The sequence below is a fragment of the Pelophylax lessonae genome (genome assembly GCF_965119305.1).
Source record: "Pelophylax lessonae genome assembly, chromosome: 12".
In the NCBI taxonomy this organism is placed as follows: Eukaryota; Metazoa; Chordata; class Amphibia; order Anura; family Ranidae; genus Pelophylax; species Pelophylax lessonae.
The window spans coordinates 150552174-150569098 of record NC_138779.1 but is presented as its reverse complement, the minus strand read 5'-3'; the positions used below and the strand labels follow the sequence as shown (position 1 = coordinate 150569098).

Here is a 16925-nt window from a genome sequence, read left to right as displayed (position 1 = left end):
TATGAGGTGTCTGGGATTGATGGTCTCGGCTTTCGAGGCGATTCCCTTCGCCCAGTTTCACACACGGGATCTTCAGGCGGAGATCCTGGCCAAGTGGGACGGGCGTCCGCAATCTCTGGATCTGCGGATTTCGTTGAGCCGCCTCACCCAAAGGGGTCTTTTGTGGTGGCTCCAGTCCCCGGCGGTGTCGGGGGGCAAGTCCTTTCGTCCTTTGTCGTGGACGGTGATCACCACGGATGCCAGCCTGTCGGGCTGGGGTGGTGTTCTGGGCGTTCTGTCCGCCCAGGGAACTTGGTCGGAGGAGGAATCCTCCCTTCCGATCAACATTCTGGAATTGCGAGCGATAAATCTCTGCCTTCTGCGTTGGACGGACAGGCTTCAGGGCCGTCTGGTTCGGGTGCAGACGGACAATGCCACTGCGGTGGCCTACATCAACCACCAAGGGGGCACCAGGAGTACCCGAGCGGCTCGGGAAGTAGCCGACATTCTGTCTTGGGCCGAGACGCACGTCCCGGCGATATCTGCAGTTCACATTCCGGGGGTGGAGAACTAGCAGGCGGATTATCTGAGTCACCAGACCCTGGACCAGGGGGAATGGTCCCTTCACCCGGATGTCTTTCAGATGTTGTGCGCGAAGTGGGGTTCCCCAGATGTGGACCTGTTCGCGTCTCGTCTAAACAACAAGGTGGAAAGGTTCGTGGCAAGGACGCGCGATCCTCGGGCAGACGCCTCAGATGCGTTAGTGGCGCCCTGGCATCAGTATCGTCTGATGTATGCCTTTCCACCGATTCAGCTGCTGTCCAGGCTCCTTTGCAGGTTGGCCTCGGAACCGCACACGGTGATTCTGGTGGCACCAGACTGGCCTCGCCGGTCTTGGTACGCAGACTTCGTGAATCTGGCGGTCGACGCTCCGTGGCGTCTGCCTCTTCGAGAAGATCTCCTGTCTCAAGGACCGATATTCCATCCTGCTTTACAGTCGCTGGCTTTAACGGCCTGGCTGTTGAAAGCCAGGTCCTGAAGGATAGGGGTCTCTCCCCTGAGGTCATTCCCACTTTGATCAAGGCTAGAAAAGCCTCTTCGGGGACGATTTACTACCGTACTTGGAAGGCGTATTTTGCCTGGTGTGAGTCCAGGGGGTATTCCTCTCGCTCATACTCGGTATCGAGAGTGTTGGCTTTCCTTCAAACGGGCGTGGACCAGCGTTTGGCGTTGGCCATGATTAAGGGTCAGATTTCTGCGCTGGCCGTTCTCTTTCAACGCCCTGTGGCGTCTAATTCTTTGGTTAGCACCTTTGTTCAAGGGGTGCGACACTTGGCCCCTCCTCGGAGGGACCCTTTACCTCCATGGGACTTGAACCTTGTTCTGTCCATGTTGCAGCATGCTCCCTTTGAGAAGATCAGGGACATCTCGTTGTCTCTGTTGTCCAAGAAGGTTGCCTTTTTGGTGGCGATCACTTCGGCTCGCAGGGTATCGGAGCTGGCGGCCTTGTCCTTCAGCTCTCCCTACTTGGTGATTCACTTGGATAAGGTGGTCTTACGACCTAACCCTTCTTTTCTTCCCAAGAGGATCTCGGAATTTCACCTCAATGAGGACATTGTCTTGCCTTCGCTTTGCGCAAAGCCTAAGCATCCAAAGGAGGTGGCTTTGCATTCCTTGGATGTTGTTCGGGCGATCAGAGTTTACCTGTCATCGACGAAATCCTTTCGCAAGTCGGATTCTCTATTTGTCCTTCCAGAGGGTCCTCGGAAGGGCATGGCGCGCACTCTACCAGGTCTCTGAGTACGTCTTGGGCCTATCGTCATCAGGCTTCTGTGGCCCAGGTGTGTAAGGCGGCGACTTGGTCGTCCGTTCACACCTTCTCAAAATTTTACAAGGTGGATGTTCAGGCATCGGCAGATGCTTCCTTTGGCCGTAAAGTTCTTAGTGTGGCAGTGCCTTAGGGTCCCTTGTTTGGGTCCTTGGCTGTTGGGGTGTTTTTACCCCTAGGTTACTTGTTCTTCCTGGGTTGTTACTCCTGTTGAGCACGTTTTCCTGTTGCCCAGTTGGTTCTCTTACTTTGGTAAGGTTCTTTTTTCTGATGTGGGTACTGCTTTGCTTTAGGCTTTTTTCCCACCCCTCATGTCCACACTGCTCTGGGACGTCCCCATTAGTGAAGATTATGAAGTGGCGGCGACTGTCGGAGGACGTAAGAGAAAACGGAATTTTTGTAAAATCTTACCGTAAAATTCCTTTCTCTGAGTCCTCCGACAGTCGCCGCCCCCGCCCCTCTTTTGGGGTTTGTTTATGTACTCTACTGCTATGCTACTGAAACTGAGTTGAGAATGCAGGAAGCAGGGAGGTATTGACTGAGGGGACCACCCCCTAGGGGTGTGATATGCTAAAAGCTTTGATATTAACAAATCTTGTTGCCTAGCTACTCCTGCGGAGCAAAGGTTAATTACCCCATTAGTGAAGATTATGAAGTGGCGGCGACTGTCGGAGGACTCAGAGAAAGGAATTTTACGGTAAGATTTTACAAAAATTTTTTGCGGATATTGGACTGGAGCTTCTTTTTTGGCAGATGACAAGCGTTTTTGTTAGATGTCAATGCCTTCCTCCAAATGCCTGAAAAAAGCCCCCCAAAAAAATGCCTGAAAACGATACGCTGAGGTGTGAATGGAGCCTTATACAATTTTCACCTATTGTTTACTGACTGAAATGCGTTTCTTTAGCATAATATGAGATTAATAAAAATAATAGTGGACTGTTACTTTTCATTTTAGATTACACTTTTGAAAACAACCTTTTTATGACTTCTATGCAAGCAACCTAATGCTGACTTTGCTGCATTCTATCTCTACAGTGCTGGCACTCCCTAGAAGTCTGAACTTCATGGTGTGGGCCAAAAAACACTCTTACCTGTTCTACAATTCAGTGCTTTGGGCTTTAGTGACCCATCACCAGACTTCAGTGCTGTCACAGATGTGGGGCCTGGCAAGCCCTATGCAAAAATGGATTTTCATACAATCATTTACATAGAAGGATTCAGAAGTGCATTGGGGTGTCAGGTAATATCGTGGAGTTAAGCTGGCCATAGATGGATCAAAATTCAGTCTGTGCAGCAGGAATCAATTCTCTCATTCCAATGTCAAATCATTGGAGATTTTTCACTTTAGCGGCTGCAGTCGCTAAATTGTGTAATCTGACAGCAGTGAGAGCAGATTTTCTCTAAAGTGAACCTGAACTAAAAAACTGAAAATTTCTGTCTGATCAGAAACCCCTAAAAATGTTAACTGTGCCTTCGTACTCTGAAAAACCCAACCTTTACCTTGAATTGCTCGTGAAAAATAGCAATGCACTTCTTGACATGAGACTATGCCTAGGCACTCCACTCCTGTGTCTCTGGCCTCATACTCTCATATCAGTGTGACGTCATTTAGGTCAGTACTTGTCTCAGGATATTAAAGTGACATATAGTGATTTAACTTCTGTACTGCTTACTGTTCTTTTTTTTTTTTTTTGGAGAGAAATCTGTACCTGGGTAGCTGCAGCGTGAGGCTATTCCTGCTTGTGTTTCATCCAATGCGTGGATGCGGGTTTCTGCCATCTCTCCTGCTTCTTGGCAGTTACCTAGCCTATCATCAGGGGGCAGCTAATGAGGAAGCAAAACCTTCTTTGCCAAGCTGGTCACTTTTACAAAAATACCCAGTGCAGAACAAAGCATGGTAAGCCTGTAATGGGGAAAAGATCAGCTGCAGGGAGCCCCACAGGTAATACTGGCAACTAGTCCTTTGCCTTGGCTTGCCTTTTCTGGGTATAGCTTGCATAATACACATCTTTTTATTCAGTTGTAGCTAATGTTTTAGAATAGGAGCACTTTATATTCTGATTGCTTCTTGCAGTATTGAGAAATATTAACAAGTCCCATGCAGGTTTTCGTTATGGAGGATGCTATTTCAGGGAGATGAGGCAAATGATCATGGGAATCCTAAGTCCAGGAGCTGCTCAGGAATTGCTTGGATCTTCCCATCTGCTGTTTTCTTTGGCAGCTGCTCATTTCAGTCATCTGATGAGTAGGATGGAAAGGCTGAGTTATTGTCAGAACATCTCGGTGTGTATCTTGCTTGTTTTTGTATCTCTTTCCCGAATTCCATGGAAGCCACAGATGTGACAGGAGATAATGTCACTTTTTCACGCTCCAAATGTTTCCTGGCTGAACGTAAACCTGCAGAACCATGTTCCCAACATTTATATGGCCTAGTTCTTGGAGTGTTTGCTTAATATAGTCTATTCTGAACATGTGTGATTTCATTTTTACTGGTTGTTTTGTACAGACTATTGGATCCCTTCTAAAGTGTGCATTGGATTTTCTGTTAAGCATTTCCTGTAGAGGTGCAACATTCCCTTCCAGAATCCTTTCCCCATCAAATGTTAGGTAGCCTGGGTTGATAATGCGCACTAACTTAGCCACATTATTTGTCTTTCCTAAAGCGGTGTTCCAGCTGGGGAGAAAAAAAAAATAAATCCACAGCTACAAATACTGTAGATCTTACTTAATATATAGACACTTGCCTGTCTAGGGAGCCTGCAATGTTGGCACCCCAGCTGATTTTCAGATCCGCTACCAGGTGCTGCCGCCATTCGTTGTAAGGGAGACTGGCAGTGAAGCCTTTTGGCTTCACAGTCAGTTTCCTACTGCGCATGCGCGAAGCGCGCTGCACTTTCGAATTGCCCCGGTGGTGGGTGAAGGAGGGGGGGGGCGAACTTCCTAGGGACAGTGCCATCTCCCGGACTGGGGAAGGGTACCTGTCAAAAACAGGTACCCGTTCCCACCTCCCCCCTGAAAGGTGCTAAATGTGTCCCCTGGAAGACGAGAGGAAGCAGATCAGTGGAAGTTCCACTTTTGGGTGGAACTCCAGTTTAAATAGCCAAAATCCTGCAAAACGTAATTTTGACTCAATACCTTTAATCACCACAGAAGTCAGTTAAAGGGAATGTATAGTTCTACTAGGATTTTTAGATTTATGTGTGATAAAGACCAGCTTGTAGTAAATAGTGTTGTCCATGTGTGGAAATGTTAGTAAAAAAAAACCTCGTTTCTGTGTATAGTTTGTAATTATATATGTACTCTTTGGAACCTATATTTGCTCATTACATACCTAGATTTGGTTTCCTGCTTTGCAGTGCTGTATAATAGTTATGCTCTACTGCTCCTTGTTACAGTGTAAGTTTTGTGTTCGCTGACTAATTAAAAACAATTGGTTCCCTGTCCGCCTGGCATGTTTTATTAAAACATGCTATGTATTTATTACTAAAAAGGTAGGCAGAGTAACAGCCAGTTGAGTGTTTGGCTCCTCTGAAGGATAAATCTATAAACCTGTATATTTAATATAATAACAATAATATGGAAGAGTAAGTATGTAAAAATGTGAATGTGGCATCAACATTTCTTTGAAGGAAGCACTGGAAGAATACCTCAAAATACTTGACTTTTAAACTACCCTAATACCAATGCATACATAATCCAAATGCAAAATCACAGGCGGACATCTGCTCTGCCGAAGGCCATCACAACACTCAACCTCAGAGGGACAATGTGTCCCTTGCACTGGAGCAAAAGCCATCTCTAACGCTGGCCTTAGCATCCAATTTTAGGACTATTTCAGGCATGCAGCAAGTGGCCTATTTGACTAAAGCATAATTCTGTGCATCTATGTCAAATTTCCTCTGACTGATTACAGTCCTAATACAGCCATATTGATGAGGGAGCTTCATGCCTCTTGCTTGCTAATATTGAAAAAATCATTGCCTATGTCCACCACACCCTTGGCATTGTGCAGTCTGACTGCCCTCTGTCTTGCCATGTCTTTTTGGGTACAAAGAGACCTGAAAAATCCTATAAGGAACATTCCCTGCTCATGGACAGATAGAATGTGCAGTCTATCACTAATGGATCACTCCTGAAAGGATTTTCACTACAAAATATTTTTTGAACTCTATCCATTGGTAAAGAGTTTGCAAAAGAGTTGTATATTCCTATAGTTTGTCCTACCATCAATGTCCTAAACAAACATCTCACTACAGACAGTAAATCTGAGATGCTCCTAAAGACTGTTCTTGCTTGCCCACCCCTGCAACCAGCTATTGCTGCAATTTCAGTATGTCAAATTGCAGCTATCTTGACTAGGGCAATGAACAACCAGTGCAACCCTGTGCTTCAGGATTATGCTCTTACAGGGCAATTACAGCAATTGCATTCTGCTCTGCTTTTTTTGTGTGGATGCTGTAGAAGATGTCACTAGAAAAATTTCCAGAATGTCGCTAATGTCTATTTACATACACAGGCTATGGCTATATGGATGGGCAGCTGATGCTGCCCTGCAAAAGGTTCCTCGCATTTATGTAAGAAGTCTGTTTTGGGGGGCTTGACCAATGTATTAAAGAGGTCACAGGTGGGAGGGTTTTACTTCCACAGCGGAAGAAACCAAACAGCACCCTGGGGCTCCTAGTGCCTCTGAATGCAAAGCACCTGTCCACCCTAACAGGCTTCAACTTTGAAACCTAAGTTTAGCTTTCCTTTTGGCGCAAGGCTTGGCCCACAAAAGCCACCAAGCCTTCCCCAAAGCCCTCTTCACAATTGAACGGACACTGTCACTCCTAAGAGTGGGGCAAAATCTATTACAGTTTGCCTCTGTGTGTCACAGATGTCCCAGACCTGTGAGGGTTCAACAAACTAGGAGTTCAAAACTCTACTCACTCACTGCTTTCTTCTTTCAAATCAACCAAAAACTGCCCATGGACAGTTCAATTTGCAGAATGCCCTGAACCGTTTCTGGTCCCAGGGAATCATTGTGCCAATGCCCCCACAAGACGAGTTCAAAGTAGAGCTACACGATTCTGGATAAAATGAGAATCACAATAATTTGCTTAAAAGATCACGATTCTGTCACGATTCTCGGCGTAACATCATCTTTCACATTATACAAAAAAACTGGGCTAACTTTACTTAGTTTTCTTTTTAATACATTAAAGTGTTTTTCTCTTTTGTTCACTGAGGGACACAGCTCCATGTCTTTTTTGACCCTTGGGATTATGTTGCTCTCTCTTCAGGAGTAGGACTAGGGGGAAACAATTTTGGCTATGCCCCTGAGGCAGTCCCAGGGGGTATACCATCACTTTCTGCTATATGACTTCAGTTTTTTTCTGCCAAGTCAGGATTAAGGACCTGGCTCCCTGCTGGGATCTGCAGTCCTGGCATTTTTTCCTTTTTAAATGGATTTTTTTTCTTTTCTCTTTGTTTCTGTTCCTGTGTAAACTACAATCAATCTGTTTCTGTGTGAACTGCAATCAACAGCTGGACTGAGCGATGCACTGGATATCCTAGATCCTTATGGCCTTCCCAGTCTGGCCTGCGAGCGCGACCCAACTATTAGCTCCGCGCTAGGTTAGCCGCGACATAACCCCACTGGACAGGGGCTGGCCAGCGAGTGAAACCTTGCGAGGTCGCATAGCCCTGGTCATGCCATTGATCACGATAAGAGTCGCAGCGTATCTCTGGCCGCAGCACCCCCATTCCAAGATGGTGTGGTGGACTGCCAGGAGTAGTGCCCGCCTAATGCCAAGGTGTGTTGAGTAGTGTCCCCCCTCTTTTGTCTGCCCCCCCTGTATACTTCCACCCCTCATGCTTTCCCCCCTCTCCCTAGCGGGGTTTTCCCTACATTGGTCGCCTTCACCTGCCCCCAACCCTCTCCCCTAGTCCCCCTTTAGGGTGCACAGGTGTTTCTGGGTCGGGGTGTTACATTGGTGCTGGGCCAGAGGGCAGTGGGGGGCTCCCCCCTGGTGGACTATTACTTCCCTGGGGTCCTATGTGGTGCCGCCCTTTTGCCTTGGTTGTTTTCAGCCTCGCTGGCCATGTTTGTGTAGTCCTGGGACCATGTTTTGGGTTTCCCATTGTAGTTTATGCGGTGGCCATTTTCTTGAAGGCCTCTAGTGACAGTGTCAGCTCTTCATCTTCCTTCCTCTTTGATCGCAGTGTGGCAAGCTATTTGGCTCTCTGGATCCAGCTCTGGGTGCATGTTGGTGAGTCCCTGTGGATATACAGTCCTCCCTCTGCTAAATACAGCGCTGATCCTTGTGGTGCTCCAAGCGCTGTGCAGGGGGTTTTATTCTAAAAAACAGTGCGGCTCCGATTTAACCATTATATTACCACCTGACCCACTCCTTGAAGTTGCGGGACCCTCTGGGTCTCTGTCTGCCCTGTCGGCCATGACAGCGGCCCTGCAGTCACTTGTGTCAAAGGTTGATATGGCCCTTCAAAGGCAGCCTAGCAGGAAGCACCTCCCATCTTCACCTGTATCCTCTGCCTCCTCAGAGTCTGAGGTGGATTTAGCTGCTGCGGACGCAAGTCAGCCCCCTAGGTCTGCGTCCACGCATCCTGAGTGCTCTAACAGTGAGGACGAATCCTCTTTCTCTGCAGCTGCCCATGAAAAGGCGCTAGTGGAGGCATTGATTGTGTCCGTACGGAAAATGAGGAGGACTGAGCTGATGCTGAGTCGGAGACGGTGGTGCGGTTGGCAGCAAAGTCCTTGGTTCTCACTTTTGTGCAGGGAGTTCGACATCTGGATCCTCCGGTGCGATACCTTGCATCTCCGTGGTTCACACAAAAGTGTGAACCAAGGACTTCGCTGCCAACGGCCTTTGGAAAAATATGGCCAAAGTGGAAATCTGGCCCTTGATGATACGTTGATCTACACCTTGTTGTAGAAATTTGGTACTTTTCGGTGCTTACCTGGTGGTTCACAGGGACAAAGTGGTGTTAGGGCCCTGTCAGGCGTTCCTTCCTATGGTTGTCTCAGGGTTTCATTTGAATGAAGATATTGTGTTGCCGTCCTTATGTCCTAAGCCGAAACACCCTAAAGAAATTGCTCTACATTCACTGGATGTAGTCCAGGCAATTCGGGTGTACCTGGCGGTGACTGAGTCCATTCGGAAAGCCGATTTTTTTGTTTGTTTTTACGGCTGGACCTCATAACGGGTAGGCTGCATCTGCTGCGACCATTTCCAGATGGATCAGGCAGACGGTGGTGCAAGCCTATTCTATTAAGGGTCAGATTCCTCCTTTCCCTGTCAAGGCGCATTCTATGAGGACGCTTAGTGCCTCCTGGGCCTTTCGTTATCAGGCCTCAGTGGTTCAGGTGTGCAAGGCAGCTACGTGGTTGTCTGCACACACATTCACAAAGATTTGTAAGGTGAATGTACTTGCATCTTCGGATGCTGCGTTCGGCTGCAAACTTTTGCAGGCTGTGGTTGCAGAGGCTCCCGCCTCTTGAGGGTGTATTTTTTCCTGGTGTTGAGCTGCAGTGTGAGCTCCTTGTTTTACCTGGTTAGCTATGTTTAGCCCTTGTTGGGAATTATATGTATTGCTGTGTTTTTCCCACTCTTCATGTTGATACTGCTTTGGGACATCCCTAGGGTCTAAGAAGACACAGAGCTGTATCCATCAGTGAACGAAAGACAAAACTGGATTTTTGTCTTACCGTAAAATCCTTTTCTCTGAGGTTCACTGACGGACACAGCTCCCGCCCCTCTGTAGGGTTGAGTTATGTATTCTTTTGACACTGCTCTTTACAAACTGAAGTCCTATTGCAGGAAGTGATGGTAATACCCCCTGGGACTGCCTCAGGGGCGCAGCCAAAATTGTTTTGCATAAGCCCAAGAGTATAAGGAGACATGGAGCTGTGCCCGCCAGTGACCCACAGAGAAAAGGATTTGATGGTAAGATAAAAATCCAGTCTCCCCCCCAAAAAAAATGAGTTTGAAAGACCGCTGCCCAAATAGAGTGACATAAAATATTGTAACGACCGCCATTTTATTCTCTAGGGTCTCCGCTAAAAAAAATAAAAATATGTACTGCTCAAAAATATTAAAGGAACACTTGGAAAACACATCAGATCTCAGTGGGGAAAAATATTATGCTGGTGATCTATACTGATAAGGACTGGGTTATGTGTTAGGAATGAAAGGACGCCACATCCTTTCATGGAAACAAAAATGATTACCCTACAGAGGGCTGAACTCAAAGACACCCGCAAAAATCAAAGTGATAAAATTATGCAGCAGGCTAGTCCATTTTGGTGAAATTTAATTGCAGCAACTGAAAAGGGTACTCAGTAGTTTGTTGATCGCCACATAATGCTGGGCATTGTCGTGCACCAGGAGGAACCCAGGACCCACTGCACCAGCATCGGGTTTGACAATGGGTCGAAGGATTTCATCCCAATTTCTAATGGTAGTCAGGGTGCCATTGTCTAGCCTGTATAGAGAGGTCTGTACGTCCCTCTATGGATATGCCTCCCCAGACCATCACTGACCCACCACCAAACCGACCGTGCTGAACGATGTTACAGGCAAAATAAGGTTCTCCACGCCCTCTCCAGATCCTTTCATGTCTGTCACATGTGCTCAGGGTGAACTTGCTCTCTGTGAAAAGCACAGGGCGCCAGTGGCGGACCTGCCAATTCTGGTATTTACTTAAGGACCAAGCTTATTTCTGACAAATGATGTTTACAAGTTAAAAATCAGTATTTTTTGCTAAAAAATTACTTTAAACCCTCAAACATTATGTGTGTGTGTACGTATGTGTGTATATAAAATCAGTATTTTTTGCTAGAAAATTACTTAAAATCCCCAAACATTATGTGTGTATGTATGTGTGTATATAAAATCAGTATTTTTTGCTAGAAAATTACTTAAAACCCCCAAACATTATATGTGTGTATGTATGTGTGTATTTTTATATATATATATATATATATATATATATATATATATATATATATATATATATATACACACACACGTATATAAGCAAAGACTCTGGAGAATAAAATGTCGGTCAATTCAATATTTTTTGTCACGCGTATTTGCGCAGTGGCCTTTCAAACGCAATTTTTTGGAAAATATACATTTCACTGAAGTTAAAAAACTAAAACAGTTAAGTTAGCCTAATTTTTATGTATATTGTGAAAGATTGTCAAGCTGAATAAATAGATACCTAACATGCGTGGAATGGCGACAAACTATGGTACTTAAAAATCTCCATAGGTGACGCTTTAAACTCTTTTAATGGTTACTAGTGAAGAGTTAGAGGGGGGTTCATTGCTAGAATGATTGCTCTCACTCTGGCGATCGTGCCGATACGTGTGTGATTTGAACACCGTTTACATTTGCGGGAGCAGCTTACATATGCGTTTTCTTTGGTGCGCAACCTCACGGCGACGGGGGCACTTTAAAAAATAAAAATTTCCCCCTATTTATTTTATTTTTTGTTTTTAACACTGTTTAAAAAAAAAAAAAAAATCTTCTCACTTTTATTGCTGTGGCAAGGAATGTAAACATCCCTTGTGACAGTAATAGGCAGTGACAGGTACTCTTTATGGAGGGATCTGGGGTCTAAAAGACCCCTCCACTGCACTTCAAAGTATTTAAAATGCCAAAATCTGCATTTTTAAATACGGACACTTATTTGAAACCGTAAGTGACTATGTGAAGTTGATTCCGGGTTACATAATGGAAGGAAAAATTTAATTGAAGCCGAATCCGGGTTCATTCGGGACTCTAACTAGCCGGTGGACGTGCGGGCTGGTTAATCGGCTGAGATGGGAGAACAAGCAGAGAGGCAGAAGGTGGCACGGGGGGCCCGTCCGCTCCTGCTCCCGCGTATAACGACCGATTGGCAGCTGAACTGCATCTGTTATCTCCAGAAAGCCGTCCGCCAGCTCTAAAAGAAATGGTACCAGGGTGATGCCTCTAACTGCAGGCATCACCCCGGTACAACCACTTCTTCAAGCTGACATACAGGTACACTACAATTTGTATGGCTGAATTTGCATCTCACAGACATCGCATGTGATTTTCATAGCAGTGCGCTCCGAATCACATGCGATGAGTCTGTTTGTGGGGTTCTCTCTCCCTCTTTTTGCTATTGCAGCGGTAGTGCTCTGTGCTGGGCCTTGTGGTGCCGCTAGCACAGTGGGGGTGTCCCTTTTTATTGTGTGGGTCCCCCTCTCCATTCATGGAGTCCCTGGAGCATATTTTACCACCTGATCCCTTCTCAGAGGCTATCGGGCCCTCCGAGTCCCAACAACTGACTGCATTGACGGTGGTCCTGGAGTTCTTGGTGTCCAAGGTAGATTTATTCCTGGGCAAACAGTCTAGCAAAAAGCCTTCACCTGCTTCCTCTGTCCCATCAGATCCAGACTCTGATTTGGCCGCTGTGGATTCGAGTTTACCCTTCGGCGTCTGCGTCCACGCACCCTGCATGCTCAGATAGTGAGGATGATTCCTCTGCTCTTCTAGCCACGCATGAAAAGGTGCTAGTGGATGCGTTGATTGTGGAAAACCTTAAAGATGGAGGATTCGACTAACGCAGCATCGGAGGCGTGGGTCAATTTTGGCTGACTTTCCGGCTGACTTTTGCAATGTTTTGCAATGCGGTACCCCTATGAAGATTCCCTCCTTAAAAAAGTGGACACTCCGATTTCCAGGCTGAAAAAAGCTACCTTAATCCCGTTTGAAGAGTCCCCGGTCTTCTCATATCTGGCTGATAGGAGGTCAGAGGCCTTGACCCGCCATATATATTAAAAAAGAATAGCGCAACCATGCAAAAGAAATGACTATCAAATATGGAGACAATCCATAAATAAAAATGGGGGTTTAGTCCCACCATATGGCCATATCGTGCTCAAGCCCACCACTGCGCCAAAGTACCCCATTATCAGTGGGTCCTACACTATCCATAAAAAAGGGGTGAATCCAGCCTTTCTTACCCTTGGAGACAACACTCCTTGCTGGGAAGGTGTGCTAATGCACTGCAGGGGACTCCTCCTATATCTACTTGATAGAGGACACCAATAGAGTACAGGTGTGTGTGGGGGATGGGATGCTCAACCTCATAAGTCTGGTCAGACCGAATACATAATAAACAAGCAAAAAATTGGGGGAGCAAACCCTGAACATGTATATCTAAAGCCGGTGCAGCTATGGACCAAGCAACATGTATATTAAAAAAGAATAGCGCAACCATGCAAAAGAAATGACTATCAAATATGGAGACAATCCATAAATAAAAATGGGGGTTTAGTCCCACCATATGGCCATATCGTGCTCAAGCCCACCACTGCGTCAAAGTACCCCATTATCAGTGGGTCCTACACTATCCATAAAAAAAAGAGTCCCCGGTCTTCTCATATCTGGCTGATAGGAGGTCAGAGGTCTTGACCCGCCATATGTTCACTGTGGCTGGTTCGGCACTTAGGCGGGTATTTACTATTGCCCTGGTCTCGCAAGCTAGGACAGAGTGGGCAATTTCTACGCCGGGACATGGAGGAGGGAACAGCTCCCCCCTGCCTTTGCGGAGCTGGTGGATCTGTTGATCCAAGGGCTACAGTTTGTCTGTAACGCCTCTTTGGATGCGGCTCACTTGATTTCTAGACTGTCTGTCTCAGCGGTGCATAATCTCACTGAAATGCTGGTCTGCGGACCAGGCTTCTAAGAAGGCCTTATCCGATCTTCCATTTGTGGGGGGGGGGGGTCACCTTTTTGGATCTTCTTAAGATGAAATCATCAAAGGCCTCACAGGGGGAAAGAGTACTATTCTTCCTCAGGCTTCCAAGGATAGGAGTCCCGTTGCAAACAGGGGCCTTTCTTTTTGGCTCACAAGAGGCCTTTTCGTCCCTCAGGGTCTCAAGACAAGGGATCTAAAACCTGCAGAGCCTCCGCCGGGGGTTCTAAGAGGACCTGGTCTGGCAAGCCACGAGTGGGTTCTGCGAGACCTGCAGACAAGGCTTCTTCCTTTATAAAGGGGCGCCCTCACCTGTATCTAGGGTGGGGGAGGGGGGTAGACGTCTTTGTGGGTTTCTTGATCTGTGGATCTCTCTGATATAGAACAAGTGGGTCCCCTAAGTCATTCGCTCCGGCTACAAGATCGAGTTTCTATCATATCCTCCAGACAGATTTTTCCCTTCCAACCTGCACTTGTTCCCAGATCGCTTAGAGGAATCTCTTTGGGGCAGTGCAAGACTTGTTCCTTCAAGGGGGGATTGTCCCTGTTCTGACATCGGAACGTTTTTCAATGTTTTTTACTCAAACCGGTTTACAGTTCCCAGGAAGAAAGGCAAGGAGCATCCAATTCTGGACCTCAAGATGCTAAACTGCTTTTTGCGGGTACAGAAGTTTTGAATGTATCCATTTGCACAGTGAGTGGCGTCCCTACATCAGGAGGATTTCCTAACCTCCATCGACATCAAGGATGCCTATCTACACATCCCAATATGTGTCGGCCACCAGCGCTTCCTCTGCATTGCCGTGGGCGAGGAGCATTATCAGTTTATGGCGTTACCCTTTGGTCTTGCCTCTGCTCCTCGGGTCTTCACAAAAGTATTGGCCCCTGTGCTAGCATTGCTGTATCAGCGGGGGATAGCTATACTGGGGTATCTGGACGATCTAAACAACTTGGAGATTACTCTGCGAACTCTGAGGGAGTTCAGTTAGATTCTGAATCTTAAGAAGTCTGCTCTGGTTCCGTCCATAAGCCTAGACTATCTTGGTCTGACTCTGGACTGGGCCTCAGCCACAGGGTTTCTTCCTCTGGAAAAACTTCAGAAATTGCAGGTGGCAATTCATCTCTTCGGTCTTGCATGCGGGTACTAGGCCTGATGGCATCTAATGTTGAGGCGGTTCCTTTGCACAGTTGCACACGAGATCTCTGCAAAAAGATTCTGGTGAAATGGAACAAGATGGAACAAGAATCCTCAGTCTCTAGACAATCTGATCCTGTTAAGCTGGAGTATGAGGGGGTCCCTGGTTTGGTGGCTTAGTTCTCCCACATTTCGTCAGAGCAAATAGTTTCTTTCCCTGTGTTGGACGGTCGTCACCACAGTCGCCAGCCTTTCGGGTTGGGGTGGCATCCTTGGCTCAGTGTGCGCTCAGGAGGTCTGGGCTGTGGAAGTGTTCAGGCTACCGATCAATATACTGGAACTCCGCACGATCAGACTCTGTCTGGATCATTGGACATGTCATCTTCAGGGGTATCCGATACGATTTCAATCGGACAATGCCATGGCTGTGACCTATGTCAATTACCAAGGGGGCACGAGAAGTGTCCTGGCAGTTCTGGAAGTAGCGGGCATGCTAAGGTGGGCAGAACGATCCGTTCCAGCCCTCTCGGCTGTGCACATTCCAGGGGTGGAAAATTGGCAGGCGGATTACCTAACAGGCATTGGACCAGGGGGATTGGTCACTTAATCCAGAGGTGTTTGATCAGTTGTGTCTCTGGTGGGGTACTCCCCGGGTGGATCTGTTGGCCTCAAAAGGAAAGTACTGAGGTTTGTTGCACGGTCCCGAGATCCTCTAGCCGACCCCACCATTAGTGGCTCCTTGAAGTCGGTATCATCTGATTTACACTTTTCCTCCTCAAGCTTCTGCCGAGACTCCTGCGCCGGATTGAGGCAGAAGGGAATTACGATCATCCTAGTGGCTTCAAACTGGCCTTGCCAGTCTTAGTACGCTGATCTGGTACGGTTTGTCGCCGATGCTCCTTGGAGACTTCCTCTCAGGGAAGATCTGTTGTCGCAAGGGCCAATCTTCCTTCCTGCTTTACAGTCACTGGCTTTGATGGCTTGACTGTTGAAAGCCAGGTGCTGAAGCATTAGAGGGTTGTCTGTTAAGCTGTTAAAAGCTAGAAAATCTACTTTTAGGAAGATGGCCTTGAGTACTATCAAGGGCCAGGTTTCGGCTTTGGTGGTTTTCACTCCTTGGTGCGTACCTTTCCCCAGGGAGTGAGACACTTGGTTCCTCCCGTGCGGTCTCCATTGCCGCTGTGGGACCTCAATTTGGTGTTGTCAGTTTTTCAGAAGCCTACCTTTGAAAACATTCGGGAGGTTGGCCTGCTTACATTGTCCCAGAAGGTGACCTTTTTCATGCCTATCACTTCTGTGCGCAGGGTGTCGGAGCCGGCGGTGCTGTCTTGTCGTTCGCTTTACCTAGTGGTTCACAGGGAAAAGGTGGTTCTTCGTCCCTGTTTTTCGTTCCTTTCAAAGGTCATCTCTGATTTTCATTTGAATGAAGACATCATGTTGCCTTCCCTGTGTCCCAGGCCTAAGCATCCAAAGGAAATTGCCTTGCTTTCCCTGAATGTGGTTTGGACATTAAGGGTGTACCTGACTATTTGTCCTCATTGATGGACCTCACAAAGGGTTGGCTGCTTCTGCTGGGACCATTTGCAGATGGATTGGACTGACTGTGGTTCAGGCTTATTCCATTTAGGGGCAGGTTCCTCCTTTCCTTGTAAAGGCACACTCTAACTTAATGCCTCCTGGGCCTTCTGTCATCAGGCGTCAGTGATGCAGGATTGCATGGTGGCTTTTCGGTCATCTTTTACAAAGTTTCATAAGGTGGATGTGTTGGCATCTGCGGATGCTTTCTTTGGCCGCAAGGTTTTGCAAGCTGCTGTTTAGAGAACTGGGTCTTCTTTAAGGGTGTTTTATTTTTTATTTTTTCAGGTGAGCTCCAGTTGTTATATGGTTGAGCTCCATGATACCTGGTTGTCCGTTTTGCCTTGGGAAGTATTTTTTTTTTTTTTTTGCTGTTCCCACCCCTCTTCTTTGACACTGCTTTGGGACATCCCACGTAGTCAAGAAGATGAGGAGGCTGTGTCCATCAATGAATGAAAGAGAAAATTGAATTTTTAGATTTACCGTAAAATCCATTTCTCTGATGTTCATTAACTGACACAACACCCACCCCTCTATGGAGTTTGGGTTTTTTCTTCGGACGCTGCTTGTAACAAAACTGAGTACCTATAGCAGAGAGTGGGAGTATACCCCCTGGCACTGCCCCATAGGTGTAGTCAAGTCAAAGATTTTGACTTTTCTTTAACAAGGTGTTGA

At 46.8% G+C, this 16925-nt stretch overlaps 1 protein-coding gene across 2 annotated transcripts in view; it reads left to right on the top strand.

Moving 5' to 3' along the window:
- Nucleotides 1-16925, top strand: part of SIK3 (SIK family kinase 3) — a 390005-nt gene that overhangs the window by 196456 nt on the left and 176624 nt on the right. The window lies entirely within an intron of this gene.